Raw genomic sequence first — 19,075 nt, forward strand, 5'->3', positions numbered from 1 at the left:
ACAAAAAACTAGCCGGGCGTGGTGGCGGGCGCCTGTAGTCCCAGCTACTCGGGAGGCTAGTTTTTTGTATTTTTTAGTAGAGACGGGGTTTCACCGTGTTAGCCAGGATGGTCTCGATCTCCTGACCTCGTGATCCGCCCGTCTCGGCCTCCCAGAGTGCTGGGATTACAGGCTTGAGCCACCGCGCCCGGCCACTTTTTCTTTAATATGGAACATTGAAGTCTTTTTCTCCTCTTCACGTTTATACAATCTGCTTATGATGTTTGTGGCAGAGAGGATTCGTGGATTAGTGTGAAAGCCTCCATCTAGTCACGGGCAGCTGCAGGTCCTGGAAGCACGTGTTCCAGGGACCGGATGGCTGCAGGGGAGGGTGGGGTGGCTGCACCCCTGTAGTACCCAGGTACAATGTGGTTCCCACTGCAATCACAGAAGCCAGATGGTCATCTTGGTCCACACAGCGTAGGATAAGGTTGGTAAAATTCCATGATGAGTCTTAAGTGACCCCATGGCTGTCCTGAACAAGGAGGCAGATGGCTTTTTCCCTCAAGACATTTGGGGAAGGAGAGACTCAATGAGCTTAGGTGGAGAAAGCTCTAACTTATAAGTCTTAGGCCTTAATTCTCAGAGCTGTTGACTTCCAACATAAAGCAGGTCATTCTCCCCTGTAGTCCGTGCCGATAGAGCCTGTAGAGTGGACTGTGTCCCACACATGACTATAAATTGGGAAGGACACTGGGGAACTTGTAGGAGATACAGAAGAGAACTACAGACTGAAGAATAAACCTACAAGGAAAAATAAAAGGACTGGGATTGTCTGACAAGGAAAGAAGATGGTCATCTGTGCTCCCATAGTATTTGTCACCTCTCTGGCTTTCTTTTCTGCTTCTGTCCCCAGTAAACAGTGAGCAACTTGAAAAAAAAGACGTCTCCAGTTTTATATCTCTAACACCTAGAAGGTGCTCATTGGAGGTGGTCGAGAAATTAAGAAGTTTATCTTCTCTGTTAGAGAAAGTAAATGGCTATAATCCCAGCACTTTGAGAGGCTGAGGCAGGTGGATCACTTGAGCCCAGGAGTTTGAGACCAGCCTGGGCAACATAACAAAACCTCTCGTCTCTACAAAAATTAGCCAAGCATGGTGGGCCATCTACAGTTCCAGCTACTTGGGGGACTAAGGCAGGAGGATCACGTGAGCCTGGGAGGTCAAGGCTGCAGTGAGCCGTGATATCACACCGCTGCACTCCAACCTGGGCAACAGAGTGAGACTCTGTCTCAAAAAAAGAAAGAAAGAAAAGGAAAAATTGTCTTAAATTATAGCACAGTTACTGCCACAAGATGGAATAGGTAATAAAATATCAGTTAGAATACTGAATATTTAATAATTACTACATACCAGACACTGTGTAGAATGTTTTATACATTTTCCCCATGTAATTTCTACAACATTCCTAGGAGGTAAACACTTCGTTTTTCCATTTTACAGATGAGGAAATAGAAGGCAGAGCAACTTAAGTTCTTTGCATAAGGACACAACTAGCCTGAGGTACAGCATCTGGATAGAAATCAATAAACCAGGCTTTCTGACTGCAAAGCTCATGCTCTTAATTACTGTACACATCAGTCAGTTTGATCTGGAGAAGAGGAACCACTCTAGGTATTTCAAGTAGAAAGACACTTAACATAGGGAATTAGTGCCTTCCAAACCCATCAGGAGGGCCAGAGAAGGGAGACTAACAGGAAATCAGTCATCAGTTCAGAAAGTCATTTCAAGAAATCAATAAATGCAAGAATAACAGAAAGCTGCTAACAATAATCTCAGATGTCTGCAGCACCTGCAGGCGTTATTCACAGAAGGGTGCCTGGAAGCCACTCACAGAACCTCGTATCTGCCATCTGCTGAAGCTTCTGCACCTGCTTCACTGTCCTGGGAGCAGTAAAGGCTTCTGTTAATCTTTGATTTTCAAAGCCCCATTCAGGTGTCTCTCACTGGCAACATTTAACCAAAAGCCTTATCGGCAGGGATTCTGGGAAATGTAGTTCCTAGGCCTCCAGCCCCTGTGATAGAAAGAAGTGCTTCAAAGGGGAGATGATGCCAAGTTGCCACTAGACAGAAAACCCAGCACACTATCCTATGCAGTCTTGACGAAAGTGTGGGGTCGTCTCCAGGGAGCTTGAAAGGCGTGGCATTCATATAATTTTCTGTTTCCTCCCAGAGGCTGAAGAACAAGCTGGGGATCTCAGATTCCCCAGGGCTGCCTTGTGGTTTCTGAAAACAACCACTGAAGAATTCTAAAATGCCTCATGGTAATTCCTTAACTTCTTAGTAATGATGGGCTTATGCCTTATCCTAGGCGTTGAGGAAACACACCCCTTCCCTTCAAGCATTGTTATTCCAGTGGAAGATGGCAGGGAGAGTGAAGCCAGATCAGTTAGAAAATTCCAACGTAATGCATTAGCTATGTGCAAATTAGTCAGTTAGATAAGAAGTGACTAATTCTGTCCTGTGGATTGGAGATGACTTTAATAGGAAGGTGATAGTTGAGTTAGAATTAAGGCAGTGGCCAGACGTGGTGGCTCACACCTATAATCCCAGCACTTTGGGAGGCCAAGGAAGGCAGATCACCTGAGATCAGGAGTTCAAAACCAGCCTGGCCAACATGGCCAAACCCTGTCTCTACTAAAAATACAAAAATCAGCCAGGCGTGGTAGCAGGCACCTGTAGTCCCAGCTACTTGGAAGGCTGAGGTAGGGAGCATTACTTGAACCCGAGAGGCAGAAGTTGCAGTGAGCCAAGACGCACCATTGCACTCCAGCCTGGACAACAGAACAAGATACTGTCTTAAAAAAAAAAAAAAAAAAAAAAAAAAAAGAAGGCAGTGGTTCTCAACCCTGGCTGAATAGAATGAATAGAAGATTCACTCAGGATGTTCATGTCAGTTTATTCAGGCTGCTGTAACAAAATACCTCAGGCTAGCCGGGCGCGGTGGCTCAAGCCTGTAATCCCAGCACTTCGGGAGGCCGAGGCGGGCGGATCACAAGGTCAGGAGATCGAAACCCCGTCTCTACTAAAAATACAAAAACTTAGCCGGGCGCGGTGGCGGGCGCCTGTAGTCCCAGCTACTTGGGAGGCTGAGGCAGGAGAATGGCGTCAACCTGGGAGGCGGAGCTTGCAGTGAGCTGAGATCAGGCCACTGCACTCAGCCTGGGCGACAGAGCGAGACTCCATCTCAAAAAAAAAAAAAAAAAAAAATACCTCAGGCTAAAGTAACAAAATAAACTAGGAAGTGTCTGAATGACAGAAATTTATTCCTCACAGTTCTGGGGGCCGGGAAGTCCAAGATCAAGAAACCAGATTTGGTGTCTGTTGAGAAATTGCTTTTTGGTTCATCAACAGCACCTAGGGGCTGGGTCCTCATACGTTGGAAAGGACACCACGTGGGAAGAGCTCTTTGAGGTCTCTTACAGGGTCACTGATCCCATTCATGAAAGCTCTGCCCTCATGAGCTAATCACCTCCTAAAAGCCCCATCTCTGAATACTATCATATTTAAGGTTAGGTTTCAATATGTGAATTTTGAGGGAACACGAAACATTCAGACCGTAGCAGCTTGTCAGAAGTACTCATGCCTGTGGCCAATCCAAGACAATTAAATCAAATCCCTGGGGGTAAGGCCCATAGACCAGTATCTTTCAAAACATCCCAGGTAATGCTAAACCCATTTCTGAAAACTCCTGTGAAGCTTTACAGTTTACAGTGGGCTTTCACCTTTATCGTCTCATTTGAATCTCAACTATCATCCCCTTATATTAATGAACAGACTAAAACTTAGAGTGTGGGACTTTATCCAAGGTGCAGAGCTCTTCATGACCTTCAGCTCTTATGACTCAGTCCAGCTGTATGTTACAGAGTGTGTCCCAAACTTTGCTGCGAATCAGACTATCTGGGGATGAGGCCCATGAATCAGCTCCCTAGGGAGCTTAAAAAAAAAAAAACTAGATGCTCAGATTGCACCCCAAACCTATCCCATCAGAATATGGGGTTGGAGTGGAGCCGGGCATCAATATTTTTTAAAGAGCCTGAGGTGACTCCAATGTGCCATAAAGGTTAGAAACCCCTGTGTGATGCCATCCTCAGGTAACGTGTGAACGTTGGTATAGCTTAAAGTGCTTGAATTTGCTAATTAGGAGATGATGCTTGGTTCTCTTTTCTAATTCTGACCATTTATCTGTTCAAACAAATCTCCTAATTAGGGACTCTTTTAGCAATTAACTTGTCAATAACAGCAGCCATAAAAATGCAAAAACTTACGTTTCCAACCAAAGAACAAATCTTAACCTGATGTATGTTAGACCCTTATAGATTCAATGCATTCTTATTGTCAAAAGTTATTAAATAAGCAAACCATTAGTGAGCAAACAGAATAGGCAGCTAACTTATTTACTGATTATTAATATTCAACATCAGATTTGAGCCAAATAAATACGTACATATCTCGTTCCCCTCTGGTTAGGTGCAAATCCCCCTTTGAAGAGGTTTAAGTAATGTCCACCATCGAATCTGTACAGCCACAGAAACTGTATGTTCCCAGTTGGGATCCTCTGACCTGTCCTCTGCTGTCTGCCCAGGAAAGGGCCATGTTCTTTCACAAACTGTACCTGCATTCATTTAGCTTTAGAAAGTCAATTCTTTAATACTGAGAACATCGAGCTCAGAAACTAATTTTCTAGAAGTCCTTATAACAGACAAAGACAGGATTTAAACCCATCTTCAGGGAGAAAGCACTCCGGGTTAAAGTGCTCTTTCTAAAGCCCCAGTTTTCTGATAGAAATGATAGAGTACATCCAGCCCTCTTTCCCTGTAATTCTTTTAGCAGGAAGCAATTTTAAAGTCTAATATATTTGGAGAATGCTACTTCATAACTGTGGCCTACATTGCCCTAAGTGGAAAAGATGGAGCATTTTCATATTTTCACAATCACACATGAACCGTGTGTGGCACTTACATATTTCTGGGTGGAAAGCATCATGGGATGTTCAAGGAAAGGGGGCCCAGCCTCCCAGTTCTCTAAGACAAAGGAGTCGTTCTGGACTGCTCCCCTAGCTAGCATTGCAATTCCAAGTGAAAAGGACAATCAGCACACTTTGTGAATACACTGTTTGTTTTTTTTTTTTTAACTTCCTATCTTATTCTTTTTTTAACTTTTTATTTTAGGTTCAGGGGTACATGTGAAGGTAGACTACATAGGTTACACAGGTAGACTCGTGTCATGAGGGGTTAGTTGCACAGATATTTTCATCACCCAGGGATTAAGCTCAGTACCCAACAGTTACCTTTCCTGCTCCTCTTCCACCTCCCAAAGTCTACCCTCATACAGACCCCAGTATCTGTTACTCCGTTCTTTGAAATACAGTTTTGTGTTTTTTTCAAGCTGGGAAGTTTCAGGTAACTTTGGTGATTTACTGTATGTCTTTACTGCATCCAAGAGAAATGGGGAAGGGATAAATCAGAGCAACAAGGGTACAGACTTACCTTGCCAAATGGTCAGTTTTACAGGATGTGTTTGCGAGCCTGCCTGCTGTTCTGTTTTCCTAGGACGTGGCTCCTAAACCCATTGCCCTGAGCTGAGCTTATTCCTCTTGTGGGCCACCTGCAGCTACATGTTAGTTTCTGCTTCCCAGCTCTTCCGTGAAGCCAGTGCATACTGGAACCTTGTGGCATGCCAGATCATAAGTAAACAGTAGCATCAGAATTAGTAGCAAGATTTGTCATTGACAGGTTTAACTGGGACAAAATGAGCCTTTAGGATTCAGTGGGCATATGTATTTGTACTGATCCTGACCAAAGCCTTCCATTTCTCCTCTCTCAGCAATTCTACCTGCTTAAGTTTTCAGGATTGGCTGGCTGCAGTGGCTCATGCCTTTCATCCCAACACTTTGGGATGTTGAGGTGGGAGGATCACTTGAGTCTAGGAGTTTGAGACCAGCCTGGGCAATATAGCAGAACCTGTCTCTACAAAAAATACAAAAATTAGCTGGGCATGGTGGCACATGCCTGTAGTCCCAGCTACTTGGGAGGCTGAGGTGGGAAGATCACCTGAGTCCAGGGAGGTCAAGGCTGCAGTGAGCTGTGATCGTGCCTCGTACTCCAGCCTGGGCAACAGAGTGAGACGCTGTCTCAAAAAAAAAAAGGTTTCAGGATCTTTGTTTTCACAGGCTTGCTGGTATACTCTATTAGGCAGCAAATATGGAAAATATTGCCATCCTAAAAGAGACAGAGTGGGGCTGAGGGCTTAGTGTGAGTGGGAAAAACAAAAACTCCTGGAAATGTGAACACCCTCACCTTCAGACCAAAGGTTTTGAGCCTTTGCTGTCCGATATGGGAACCACCAGCCACGTGTGTCTATTGAGCACTTGAGATGTGTATCTTATCCTATTGAAATGACATGTTGTCTTAAATGAAATATATTATTAACATTAATTTCACCTATTTCTCTCTTTTTTTTTTTTTTCTCGAGGCAGAGTCTCGCTCTGTCGCCCAGGCCGGAGTGCAGTGGTGCGATCTTGGCTCACTGCAACCTCCACCTCCCGGGTTCAAGCAGTTCTCCTGCCTCAGCCTCCCAAATAGCTGAGATCACAGTTGCACGCTACTACACCTGGCTAATTTTTGTATTTTTAGTAGAAACAGGGTTTCATCCTGTCGGCCAGGCTGGTCTCAAACTCCTGACCTCAGGTGATCCACCCGCCTCGACCTTCCAAAGTGCTGGGATTACAGGCGTGAGCCACCATGCCCAGCCTCTCTTAGCTTTTTTTTTTTTTTTGAGATTGAGTCTCGCTCTGTCGCCCAGGCTGGAGTGCAGTGGCGTGATCTCAGCTCACTGCAACCTCTGCCTCCCGGGTTCAAGCGATTCTCCTGCCTCAGCCTCCCGAGTAGCTGGGGCCACAGGCGCCCGCCACCATGCCCCGCTAATTTTCTGTATTTTTAGTAGAGACAGGGTTTCACCATGTTAGCCAGGATGGGCGGATCTCGTGATCCGCCCGCCTTGGCCTTCCAAAGTGCTGGGATTACAGGCATGAGCCACCACGCCCGGCCGTATTTTTTAATGTGAAGATTAGAAAAGTTTAAATTACCAACTTGTCTCATATCATACTTCTGTTGGACAACTTGAATGATAGCTGTGAACGCTTTGGCTCAAACAATTGGGAGCAGTTTTGAAGAAGGGACACATTAAATATCAGATACCGTCCACCAGCATACCAATCATTTATTGATATCTAACAAACTACTCCAAAGCATAGTAGCTTAAAACAGCATCTATTATGTCATAGTTTTCTGTGGGTCAGGAATGTGAGCTTAGCTCAGTGGGGTCCCCTGGCTCAGGGTCTGACACAGGGCTGCCATCGAGGACTATAGTCATCTCAAAGCTTGACCGGGGAAACGCATTTCTTGTGGCTGCTGGCAGGGGCTGTTTCCTTCTGAGTTGTTGGGCTGAGAGCCTCAGTTCCTCAGTGGCTGTTGTCCAGAGGTTGTCCTCAGTTCCTTGCCATGGGGACTCACAACGTGGCAGCTTGCTTCTTCAAAGCAAGCCAGCAAGAAGTGCAAAAGAGCATGCATGCTGGCAAGCAGAAGTCACCTAATCTCACAAGTGACATCCCCATTTGCACTATGCTGTTCAATAGGGGCCAGTCGCTGCTGCAGCCCCCTCAGGGGAAGGCATTATACAAGGGTGTGAAAAGCAGGAGGCAGGGCTCATCAGGAACCTTCCTACTCACAGATAAGAGTTCAGGCGAAGCACCGTGGTTCACACGTGTAATCCCAACCCCAACACTTTGGGAGGCCAAGGTGGGAGGATTGCTTGAGCCCAGGAGTTCAAGGCCAGTCTGGGCAACATCGTGAGATCCCCATCTCTACAAAAATATTTTTTAAAAATTAGCTAGGCATTCACTAATTGGGAGATCTCCTGTATTAGCTACTTGGGAGGCTGAGGTAGTAGGAGGATCACTTGAGCCACGATCACACCACCACACTCCAGCCTGGGCGACAGAGTGAGACCCTGCCTCAAAAACAAAAGATTCCAGTTAGCCTTCTATTCGTCCACCACACGGCTGCTCTTTAAAGTCCTGTACTGACTCTAATGGGTCTACATTCATTTGCATGCTAATAATACACTTTGAAATAATAGAAACTCTAAGCAATTGTGATGGTGGAGGATAAAAGTAGGAAGTGGGCAAGTAGAGACAAGGCTGGAAGGGAGACATTTCACTGGATACCTTTTTCTACTTGGGGATATTTTAGCCATGTTTATGTATTGTCTTTTTTTAAAAAGAGGTCTATAAAACTGAGGGAAAGAAACCGCCTCCGTTCCCCCACACGCACTGTGCTAGGCTGTCCTCCCTTTGCAGGACTGTCACCTTGTGAAGGCTGGGCTGGCTTTCCCTGGCCTCGCCGGCTCTCCCAGGACAGCTCAGGTATGCTCTCCTCCAGCCAGTGTTTCCTGAGCCCCTGGTCTCTGAGAGCACATGTCTGCTCTAGAGCTCATGCCACCGTGTTAAAATCATGGGATGACCTGTCTCTGTCCCCTACTAACCAGGAGGCCTTTGAGAGCAAGTCCAAAGCCTTTGTGGAATTTGTATTCCAGTGATGGGCTCCGCTGATTGAGTGAAAGAGCAGCAGTTCCTAGCAGTGATAGAGGGGGAAAGGGGCCCCCAATTCTCTTTGGGATCCCCACTGTGGACAGGCAATCACTGTGGGTGAGATCTGATGAGGAATACATACCAGGGCAGTGTCTGGGTGTCGGGGCCTGAGGTCCCCACCATTCAGCCCTCCCTAATATGCCCTCAGAAGCAGCTCTAGGGAGCCTCACAGACTCTGCTTTCAGCTGCTGGCTCCAGATATACACAGCATTGTGGGAAGGAGGTGTGGCCTAGCTCACTGGTTCCCAAAGTGTGGCCCCTGGGCCAGCAGCCTTAGCATCACCTGGGGACTTACGAGAAACACCAACTTGGGGCGGGGTCCACTCCAGACCTGCTGATACAGTTTGGCTGTGTCTCTACCCAAATCTCATCTTCAACTGTAGCTCCCATAATTCCACACGTTGTGGGAGGGACCCGACGGGAGATAATGGAATCACGGGGCAGTTTCCCCCATGCTGTTCTCATGGCGGTGAATACGTCTCACACGCTGATGGTTTTATAAGGGGTTTCCCTTCTGGCTTGGTTCTCATTCTCTCTTTGCCTGCCGCCATGTAAGATATGATTTCATCTACTGCCATGATTGTGAGGCCTCCCCAGCCACCTGGAACTGTAAGTCCTTTAAACCTCTTTTTCTTTATAAATTACCCAGTCTAGGGTATATCTTTATCAGCACCGTGAAAACGGACTAATTTACACCTGCTAAATCAGAAACCCTTGTGGATGGGACCAGCCATGGAGCTTTTAACTAGTGTTCTAATGCCGGCTCAAGCTTGAGAATCACTGGCCTAACTTTCATGTCTAAAGCTCCTAAGGAGCTTTCTACTTCCCCACAGCTAAATAAGAGCAATTCATGCTCTAAGAACACATTCCTTTGTAAACGTTTTCCCACAGCACTCTCAAAGCCTTTACTTCCCCAAGGACTGATCAGATGAGGAACTTAGTACACTCAGCCTACTAAATGATTTGAAAAGAAAAATGTGGACTATTTTCAGAGCTTTCATTGGGAAGTCCTCATTTATAGATTACCCCTTGTTAAAATGTGGAGAGCCGTATTTTGGTATTTTCTGTGTCTGATTGGTGAAGGTTGTGTACACCCCAGCAATGCTGTCTCTACCTTGATACCAGGTGACTTTATTTTTTTCCCAAGCTATGCCACTTATTATTTCAGTTACCTTGAAGAGTATTTTGTGATTTCATGCTTTTCTACATGTGTCTTCATGGTGGAGTTTGGGAACAAGCTGTTCCTTTTGAAAGAATTGAAGGATCATGTAGAATTTTTGAGAGGACACAGACTTCTGGTGATACGTGGAACAGAGCCTAGAGAACGTGGTGAACGCTCTTCTGAGACACTGCAAATTACTTTATTGTTCTGTTCGCCATCTTCTTATACGTCATCTGAATTTATTTATTTGTTCTGACAGGATTTTATTTGGTGGCATCCTTACAATTTTCTATATACAGGATCGTGTCATCTGCAGAGACAATTTTACCTCCTCTTCAGTTTGGATGCCTTTTATTTTTTTCTCTTGCCTAAGTGCTCTGGCTAGGACATCCAGTCCTATGTTGAATAGAGATGATAAGAGTGGGTGTCCTTTTCTTGTTCCTGATCTTACAGGAAACGTTTTCCATCTTTGACCATTGAGTCTGATGTTAACTGTGGGCTTGTCAAACATGATATGGCCTTACTGTGTTAAGGTGTGTTCCAGCCATACCTACTTTGTTAAGTGTTTTAATTTAAAAAATGTTGAATTTTGTCAAATGCTTTTTCTGCATCTATGGAAATGATCAACTTATATGTCATCTGATTTTATTAACATAAAGGTCCTCTTAGGTTTTTTTTTTTCTTCTTTTTAAAAAGTTTCATTTTTAATTGACAGTAACTGTAGATATTTGTGGAGTAAGTGTGATGTTTAGATACATACATACATTGTAGAACCATCAAATCAGGATAATTAACATATCCATCACTTCAAATATTTATTATTTCTTTGTAGTGAGAACATTTAAAATCCATTATTTTAGCCATTTAGAAATACATAATATGTTACTATTAATTATAGTCACTATAGTGTGTGATAGATCACCAGAACCTTATTCTATCATTCAGTCCTCTTTTTAACTACCAAAAAACTATTAGGTCTGAGTGTGGGGGTCACATTTCACTGTACTAGGGAAGAGTCTAAAGAATACTAGAGCTGACTGGTTAGTACAGACACTTCCCGTGTCTCAAGCCCAGGTGGGGAGCTGGCATCATGCTCCGGTTCAGTAGTCGGCATTCCCTGTGCAGGAGAACCTGGGCACAGTCTGGCTGTTGCCTTTGTTCTTGTTTCAGGGATGGGATGCCTCTTCGGTATTACATGTTTTTAGGACTAGAGCCTGAGAGGGAGGTTTTATGCCACATACCATATGACATGGGAATATCTTCATAAAGTGTTCAGACATTCTGTTCACACAGCACTCCGCTGTCTGGAAGCACTGCCACATCCCACATCCATTTTCTGTTGAATTTTAGAACACCCCTTTGGCACATGTAACTTGAACTATAAGGAAACGGAGAACTTCACCTAGGACTCCTCGATCTTGCTGGATCTTGGTGCCATTTACTCAAATACCAACCTATTTGTTTCACTTTCAGCTGAGTAGTATCAGATCATCTCATTCTCCAGCAGCCTTCCTGGACATTCTACCCATTCGTAAAGGCACAGAACCAAGGAATTCAGACCAGTAAGAGGATACAGCGGTTGTTTTATCCAACTCTCACTTTAGAGATGTGGAAACAATGTCTAGGGGAAGTGAATGATTTGCCTAAGTTCACAGAGCTAGTTAGGGACAGAATTAGACTATAATACTGGCTAGCCTTCAAGCTGCCATTTCAAAACTTATTTCACCACCCCAGACTCTGTACCACTGACTGTTTCTTCTTATGACTGTTGATTTCCATTTTCCTTTTCTTTCTGTTTATTTTCTATGAATATAGATAGGTGTTCTGTTGGGAAAGACAGTTGACTGAGATTTTGAAGGCACACATCCTCCAGCATCTCAGCAGGATTTGGCAGGTTTCCCAAATGAGATTGGCTTTTGAGAGGGTCTTCTAGGGTAGGAGATGAGATGCCATCCCCCAGGGAAGATGGGCCTGCAGAGAAGGTGGCAAGTGGATTCAGCACATCAGTGGAGAAAAGGGCCATCAGAAGTTGCTGTCGCTAACTAAAAATAAGGTCCTAAACATAAGCGAGACCGTGCACCTTCACCCCAGGTTCAACGTGGCAGAGTCACAGGATCATGGATGATTTCACTGACAATCAGAACAGGTCCTGGGAGGGAGGGAGTCCAGGAAGGAGCTATGCATGAGCAAATACCACCTTGCTATGGACCAAAATTGCTTCAAAAGATGTTGAGATCCCTGGGTTTTAAAACATCAGAGTTGGAAACACTTAGGTCAAGTAGAGCAGCCCTTCATCTTGTTCCTGATTTCTCCATTTGCCTCCAGACTAAGGGACTTCATCTGTGCCTGGGATGTACTAAATTGCCAAGGCCTAGACTGAGCCCACGCTAGCCTTCCCTGTTCCCAGTTAGCTGGGATGGCATGAGCTAAATTCTTACCCACACATGCCGAGAAGAAGGTGGTTACTTGTTCATGAAAATCACCACAGGCAGATGGTAGCACTGACCCTGACAAAGCAGTAGACTTCAGAAAGAACGAAATGAGTTGTATAACTTTCCCTCCCGTGTTCCAGGCAGTGGAGATGATGGCTTGGGGAATACCTGCAGAGAGGTGCACTTGCATAATGAATAGGCTCTCGGGCAATGCTAATTGTTAGATATTTGCATATATGAATATGTTTAATGGAGATTCATAAACATTTGTCTTTGGCTTTAAATCTCACGTGGGTGGAGATAGTAGCAGCACCAGCTATAGAAACAAATCTGAAAATCCAACAGGCCAATTAAAAGTCAGATTTTTTTTAAAACCGTTAAAACAAAGCAAAATGAAATGAACTTTAAAGGACTAAAGGATTCCGATCTGTTAAGGGCCCCAAATGACAACTAATTCAGGGAAAATCCTATTAATTAAAAACCACTACTCTGTGAAATGGCTGCCATTACACTTGCAGGTAGTTAATGTGCCCGTTTGCAATACCTGTGGAAGATACAGATGAGCTTTGGCAGCAGTTGGCCATCTGTTAAGTGTAGGCGGCTATTTCTGCTTCCCAAGAAATTTTAGGCCTGAAAAATGCAGGCGCCAGCTACAACATAAGTGTATCACTTGCTCGATTAAGAAAATAATACACACAGGGAAGTTATGGTAATCAAATGTTAACATTGCAAAGGTGGTATTGAATTACTCCCTTTTCTGAAAAGTACTGCGTTTACCTTCAAATGGCACAGTTGGGTTCTGCAAAAGTTGTATATGCCAGAGCTTCACAATTTGAAGGCATTTAAAAATAGGTAAAATGACATGCTGATTTGAATGTCACGTGTGAGGGGAACCACCCCTGGGAGATGGTACATACACCTTCTGTAGATAGGTGCCTGCCACACAGTGGACCTAGAAGTAATTGGATGAATCAGCAGTTAGGGGTTTGGCCAAGCATGGTAGCCAGCGTCTGTAGTCCCAGATACATGGGAGGCTGAGGTGGGAGGATTGCTGAGCCCACGAGTTTGAGGCTGCGGTGAGCTATGATTGCGCTACTGCACTCCAGCCTAGATGACAGAGCAAGACCCTGTCTCTGAAGCAAAGCAAAACAACAATTGGGAGTTTGGATGCTGGTTCCACTGGTGGTGATGAGGCATGTTTCCATTCATCTTTCGCTTTCAGAAAGTAAAAGGTCCTCCAGGGTAGTGCTCGCCAAACTGCAAATGGACCTGTTTATCTTTGGCTCCCTCTTTAGAGTTCTGAATGAAAGTCCCGTTGCATCCTTTCCTCTATGGAGGTCCTGCAAGGCCCTCTCTCCCTGCATGAAAGTGTGAGCCAGGATTTTCTCCTGCTGCTGTGGCCCGGACATGGCGACTCCCGGCCCTGTGATTCTGGAGGTTCCCTTTGAACCATCGAAGCCTGCAGTCATTGAGGGGCTCAGCCCCACTGTTTACAGGAATCCAGAGAGTTTCAAGGAAAAGTTCCTTCACAAGACCCATGAGAACCCGATGGTACCCATAGGTTGCCTGGCCACAGCGGCCGCCCTTACCTTCGGCCTCTGCTCCTTCTACCGGGGCGACAGCCAGCGCTCTCAGCTCATGATGCGCAACCGGATTGCCGCCCAGGGTTTCACGGTCACAGCCCTCTTGCTGGGTCTAGCTGTCACCACTATGAAGTCTCGACCCTGAGCCCAAGGTCTGGCCTTGAAAGCTCCACAGAAATGATTCCAAAACCCAGGAGCAGCCACTCCCTACCATGGGACTTACTCCCTCCTCTCCTTTGAGAGGCCCATGTGTCGTTGGGGGAGGAAGTGACCCTTTGTGTAATCGTAACTGAAAGTGTTTCAAAAATCCTAGATTCTGTTGTTTGAATGTTACATCCTTCTATTTGTGCCACATCTCCCCTCCACTCCCCTGCTTAATAAACTCTAAAAATCCAAAAAAAAAAGTGTGAGCCAGTGCAGCTGGGGGCTCAGAACCCTTCCACTCCTTGTCTGCGTGTCAGGGAGGGTGTTACGACATGCCCAACAATCACTGTAAGGACAGGTTCCCAAGTGAAAATGGGTGGAATCTCAATCACTTAATCGCACATTAAAAAGAAATCTTGCTTGCGTCCTTAAAGCGTCACAGTTCTCACGTACCTGGGTTCAGACTCCACTGTAAAGTCACCATGAGGTGCTAACGTGGAGTGTCCCTCACGGTAGTTTGATAACTCTTCAGTGTTAAGGCCATGAAGCTCAGGTCTGTCCACACCTCAGGCTGCACCTCTGCTCTCAATTCAAAAAGTTCAATTTTCTTTTTTTTTTTTTTGAGACAGTGTCTCATGCCCAGGCTGGAGTGCAGTGGTACAATCTCGGCTCACTGTAGCCTCGACCTCCAAGACTCAGGTGATCCTCCTACCTCAGCCTCCCTAGTAGCTGGATTTACAGGTCCATACCACCGTGCCTATCTAGTTTTTATATTTTTTTATAGAGATGGGATTTTGCCATATTGCCCAGGCTGGTCTCGAACTCTTGGGCTCAATGATCCGCCAGCCTCGGCCTCCCAAAATGCTGGGATTACAGCAGCAAGCCACTGCGCCCAGCCAAAAAGTTCTATTTTAGTATGTATTTTATTTCAGCTTCCCCTTTGTCATCTGTCAGCGCCTTCTTGACTCCTCGTGGAGGGACTCCTGGCCTCATGGCCACCTGCTGGCTCCCAGGGCAGACCTCCCGAGGCACTGGGGCTGATGGGCATGTTTTCTGTCCTGTCGACATAAAGCCACTCAGACCAGCTGACAGCAGTGACAGGCCAAAATATATTCCCTCCACCATCTCTCAGGAACATCACCCTTTCTTTTCAAAATGGCCTGAAAGTAGAGCCAATGGCTCTGTTTTAAGGCGTCATCACAAAGACATCTCAGAGTCTCTCAACTTGTTTATCCACATAAGTTTCTTAAATGCTCTGAGGCCCACTTCCCTCCTAGGGAAAAGGGAATATTGGTAAAAATGAGCATTGATTGGAGGCTGCCTGGTGTAAGGTCCCACGCTTAGCACTATCCAAGGATTGTGGAATAAGTTCTCCGGGAAGCCCTCTGAGGCAGGTCCCAGGGCCCTGGGCTAGATGAAAGGCAGAGCTAGCATTCATCCTGGGCAATATGACCCTGGAGTCCCTGCTGTGACCACCACGGTCCGCAGCTCCCTACAGCGCCCACCTCCCACCTTGGAGGAGTTGCTGTAGGGATTGACAAAGTAGCATCTAGAAAGTGCTTAGCTGGTCTGGCATGGAGGCACATCCCTTAAGCAATGAGAGCTGCTGCTGTGAGTCGAGGGCTCCATCCCCTGGGAGGAATCTGAAGAGCTATGAAGGGGAGGGGCTAAGAGAATGTGAAAGGGGTGGCCCTGGGTGGCAGCCCCATCAGCTGGGGTAGGGCCTGGATGAACCCAGGAGTAGGGGTGCAGCCAGGGTGCTGTGGATGGACCCACAGGCCCTGTGCTTCCACGCAGATGGCCAGTCCTTCCATGCAGATGACTTAGCCCTCAGGGGCCCCTTAGAGCAGCAGGGTCTTTGCCTTCCCTTTAAAAAAAAAAATGGGGGATCTCCACCCCTGCCCAGTAGCCTAACCAGCACTTAATTTGCATCTTCCTTTTACTCGAGGTTGAACACTTCTGTGTGTTTATTGTTTGGTATACCTATGCCTATGTGTTTCCTTTTGGAAACAGACAAATGGTAAAAAATGTTCCCCAGGGTTTGGGAGTGGGTCAGGCCCATGACCACCACAGTGCCATCTGTGTGTTTGGTGAAGGCAGCCATGCCTGCTATCTGCTGGCCGAACACCAAGTACAGACAGTTCCTACGGTCCTGTGGGTGTCACGGATTTTCTCTTCTCCTAACCGTGTTTCATTGTTCAGCTGTGAACTTCAGCCCCTCCGTAGGCTCTCTGAGAGGCCACTTGGATGTGTTCAGCATTAAACATGGAGTTGTTTGTGAATGTTAAACCGGACTTGAAGATGCAGTGGTCGTGGACAGGAACAAGCGCCGTTTGCTAGGAGTTGAGCCGAGGGCCTGCTCATGACCATCAGAATAAAGCAGAGGGGCCGGGTGCGGTGGCTCACACCTGTAATCCCAGCACTTTGGGAGCCCAAGGCGAGCGGATCACGAGGTCAGGAGATCGAGAACATCCTGGCTAACATGGTGAAAACCCGTCTCTACTAAAAATACAAAAAAAAAAAAACATTAGCCGGGCATGGTGGCAGGTGCCTATAGTCCCAGTTACTAAGGAGGCTGAGGCGGGAGAATGGCGTGAACCTGGGAGGCAGAGCTTGCAGTGAGCTAAGATCGCGCCACTGCACTCCAGCCTGGGTGACAGAGCGAGACTCTGTCTAAAAAAAAAAAAAAAGAAAAAAAAAGAATAAAGCAGAGGGTTCCTACTCTCAGTCTGCAGGGAGCCCAGGTCTGCTCGGGGTGTGCCTCTGTGCCTGTCGGGGCTGGGATGCGGCGGGGCCATGGTCATCTTTCCCAGGTCTGTGATTTCATGTTTTGAGAATAGCACCACGCAGGGTTGCTCTGGGAATGTTGTATCAGCTGTGTGATTTTGTGTTTCCATGGCCAGTTTCTCCTATTTCAAGGTATTCTCCTATTTCGAGGTTTAATTAGATGTGAACTCCTCTTGAAGTCTCTCCTGAAGACAGAGTATTTTTACCGGTGATTTGTTGTTTTTAGAACCCACCCAGAAACACAGTCAATTCATTTTTTTAATATAAGAGAGGTAAAGTCAGCGAAAGATTGATGATGATTCACAAAGCAAGGTTGATCTCTGACTGCTTTTCTTCTGGAAATGATGATGAGATAGATGAGTCTCTTTACAGAAGCACAAATGCTCAGCCCCAGAGGCGCACCTCACACGAGATTGTGATGCAAGGGACTCTGAGATTCACACAGACGCATGTCTGTGTGTGGATACGTTTAGCACGTGTTTGAAATAAACAAAAGTAACTGCATTCCCTACCTTGAAAGAGAGCCTCCCAAAGCCTTTTGACTGTGGTGGTGACTTTCAGCCATGCCAGCCTCGTGTGGTGACTGAGTTGCACGGCTAGTTTGCAGCCAGCCTAAGCACCCTCACTTTGGGGCCTGTTGGGCTTTCCTGCTTGGGGGAATGATGGCCTTCTAATCCATGCACCCTATTGTCCATGTAAACATTAAATTTCCGAGCCACACAGCTTCCATCTGACAGCAAGGGGGTTATTAACCATGATTATGTGAGTCCTCCCCACTCTTTCCGCCCCCACCAGCTGGACCACCCACCTTTAAACGACCCAGCGCTTGCTGGACAGTCCTAGAGATTAAACCACACTGCAGTGGTGGTTTACCCAAAAGAGGGCACGGCAGTGGAGGCAAGGACCTGTCTCCTTCTCTGGTCTTTTTCATTAGGAAGAAATCTGTGCCTTTGGGCAGGAAAATGGTCTTGGGAAGGCGCCTCAGCCCAGCCAGCAAACTGGAATTGTGCTCTGTGCCCGCACTGTGCTTGTCACTGGGGACTCAAGGACAAAGGAAACGCAGCCCGCTTCCCCAGGCGACTCCCAAACAATGCTCTAATAAATCACCAAGAGGGCTCTTCTCTGAAGCCAAGCCTATGTGTCTGTGAGGTGAAGGAAATGAATGGCATGCCAGACGTGCAGAGGAATTGGGGGTGCCGCTCTACAGCCTCTGCTGACGTGTTCGTTTGTTCACTTGTGGTTTAAATAATACAAGAACAACACCTCTCAGCATGGGGAGATGAGCAGGAGCCTGTGAGGAAGCAGATTTGATGCCCTGATGGCAATGCCTTAAATCGTACCCCAAAAACTACTTAGAAGTTTCTCCGTTGTGTTCTCTAGAACAAATAGAAGGGTTTTTCTACTTGACGGAACTGGGGAGCATATTTATTTTGTAGACTCACGACGGAATCTAAAGTGACGGAATCTAAAGCAGGATTCGACCTCAGGATTGCCCTCTATAACCCATCACTTCACAAATAGGGAAACAAGGGCAGGGTGCATGAAGCGACTCGCCCCAAATGCATAGACAGGTGCGGCAGAGCCTGGGCCATGCCTTATCCTGCCAGTTCTTTACCCCCTAGTTTGCCCCAAAAGTGACTGAAATGACTTCTACGAATGTTCAGAGGCATGTATCAGTGATGGGCCTGCAACTGGCTTTTAAAGGACACCGGGTACATTTTAGGGGACAGCCTTTGGAAGCTGGCTTCAATGAGGCCTTTGAGCACAAGGGCTCAGCGGCCTTCGCACTGATGTATGGAGCCCCAGGGTCCCTCAGAAGCGGGCTCTCCCCTGCTCCCTCAGAGCGTCTCTGCGTGGTGAGCACGCTTTTATACAGTGCACTTCTGAGTACGATTTCTTTTGAAGTGAATTAATCTGAAAACTACTATTCTATAAAGAAACAATTTAGCCACACTGAAAAGAATACAGTGTTATCATCACAAATAACAGAGTCTGAAGTTGTGTTTCTTTTTTTCACTTTCAACCTCATGCTTCCCCGCTCTCTCCTCAGGATGAATGGCAGGATCTGGGTGGGCTGGGGAATCACCTTCACAGGCTTTTCAGAAAGCGCCCTCCTGCTTGGTTTTCCCCACTAGATAGGATCTTGGGGACAACATCTTTTCCAGCTCTTTGACTGATGGATGGCCTAAGAAGCTTCGCTCACAACTCAAGTTTATGGCTTTATGGCTCTTGTTCTCTTCTGTCTTTACCATGAAAGCCCCTGGGGCAGGCATGGAGAC

The 19,075-nt window shown here is 46.3% G+C and overlaps 1 protein-coding gene and 1 pseudogene across 3 annotated transcripts in view; both read left to right on the top strand.

Moving 5' to 3' along the window:
* AFF3 (AF4/FMR2 family member 3) overlaps positions 1-19,075 on the top strand; it is a 630,275-nt gene that overhangs the window by 475,739 nt on the left and 135,461 nt on the right. The window lies entirely within an intron of this gene.
* LOC111542190 lies at positions 13,690-14,010 on the top strand (annotated as a pseudogene).

Source organism: Piliocolobus tephrosceles, chromosome 15, assembly GCF_002776525.5.
Source record: "Piliocolobus tephrosceles isolate RC106 chromosome 15, ASM277652v3, whole genome shotgun sequence".
In the NCBI taxonomy this organism is placed as follows: Eukaryota; Metazoa; Chordata; class Mammalia; order Primates; family Cercopithecidae; genus Piliocolobus; species Piliocolobus tephrosceles.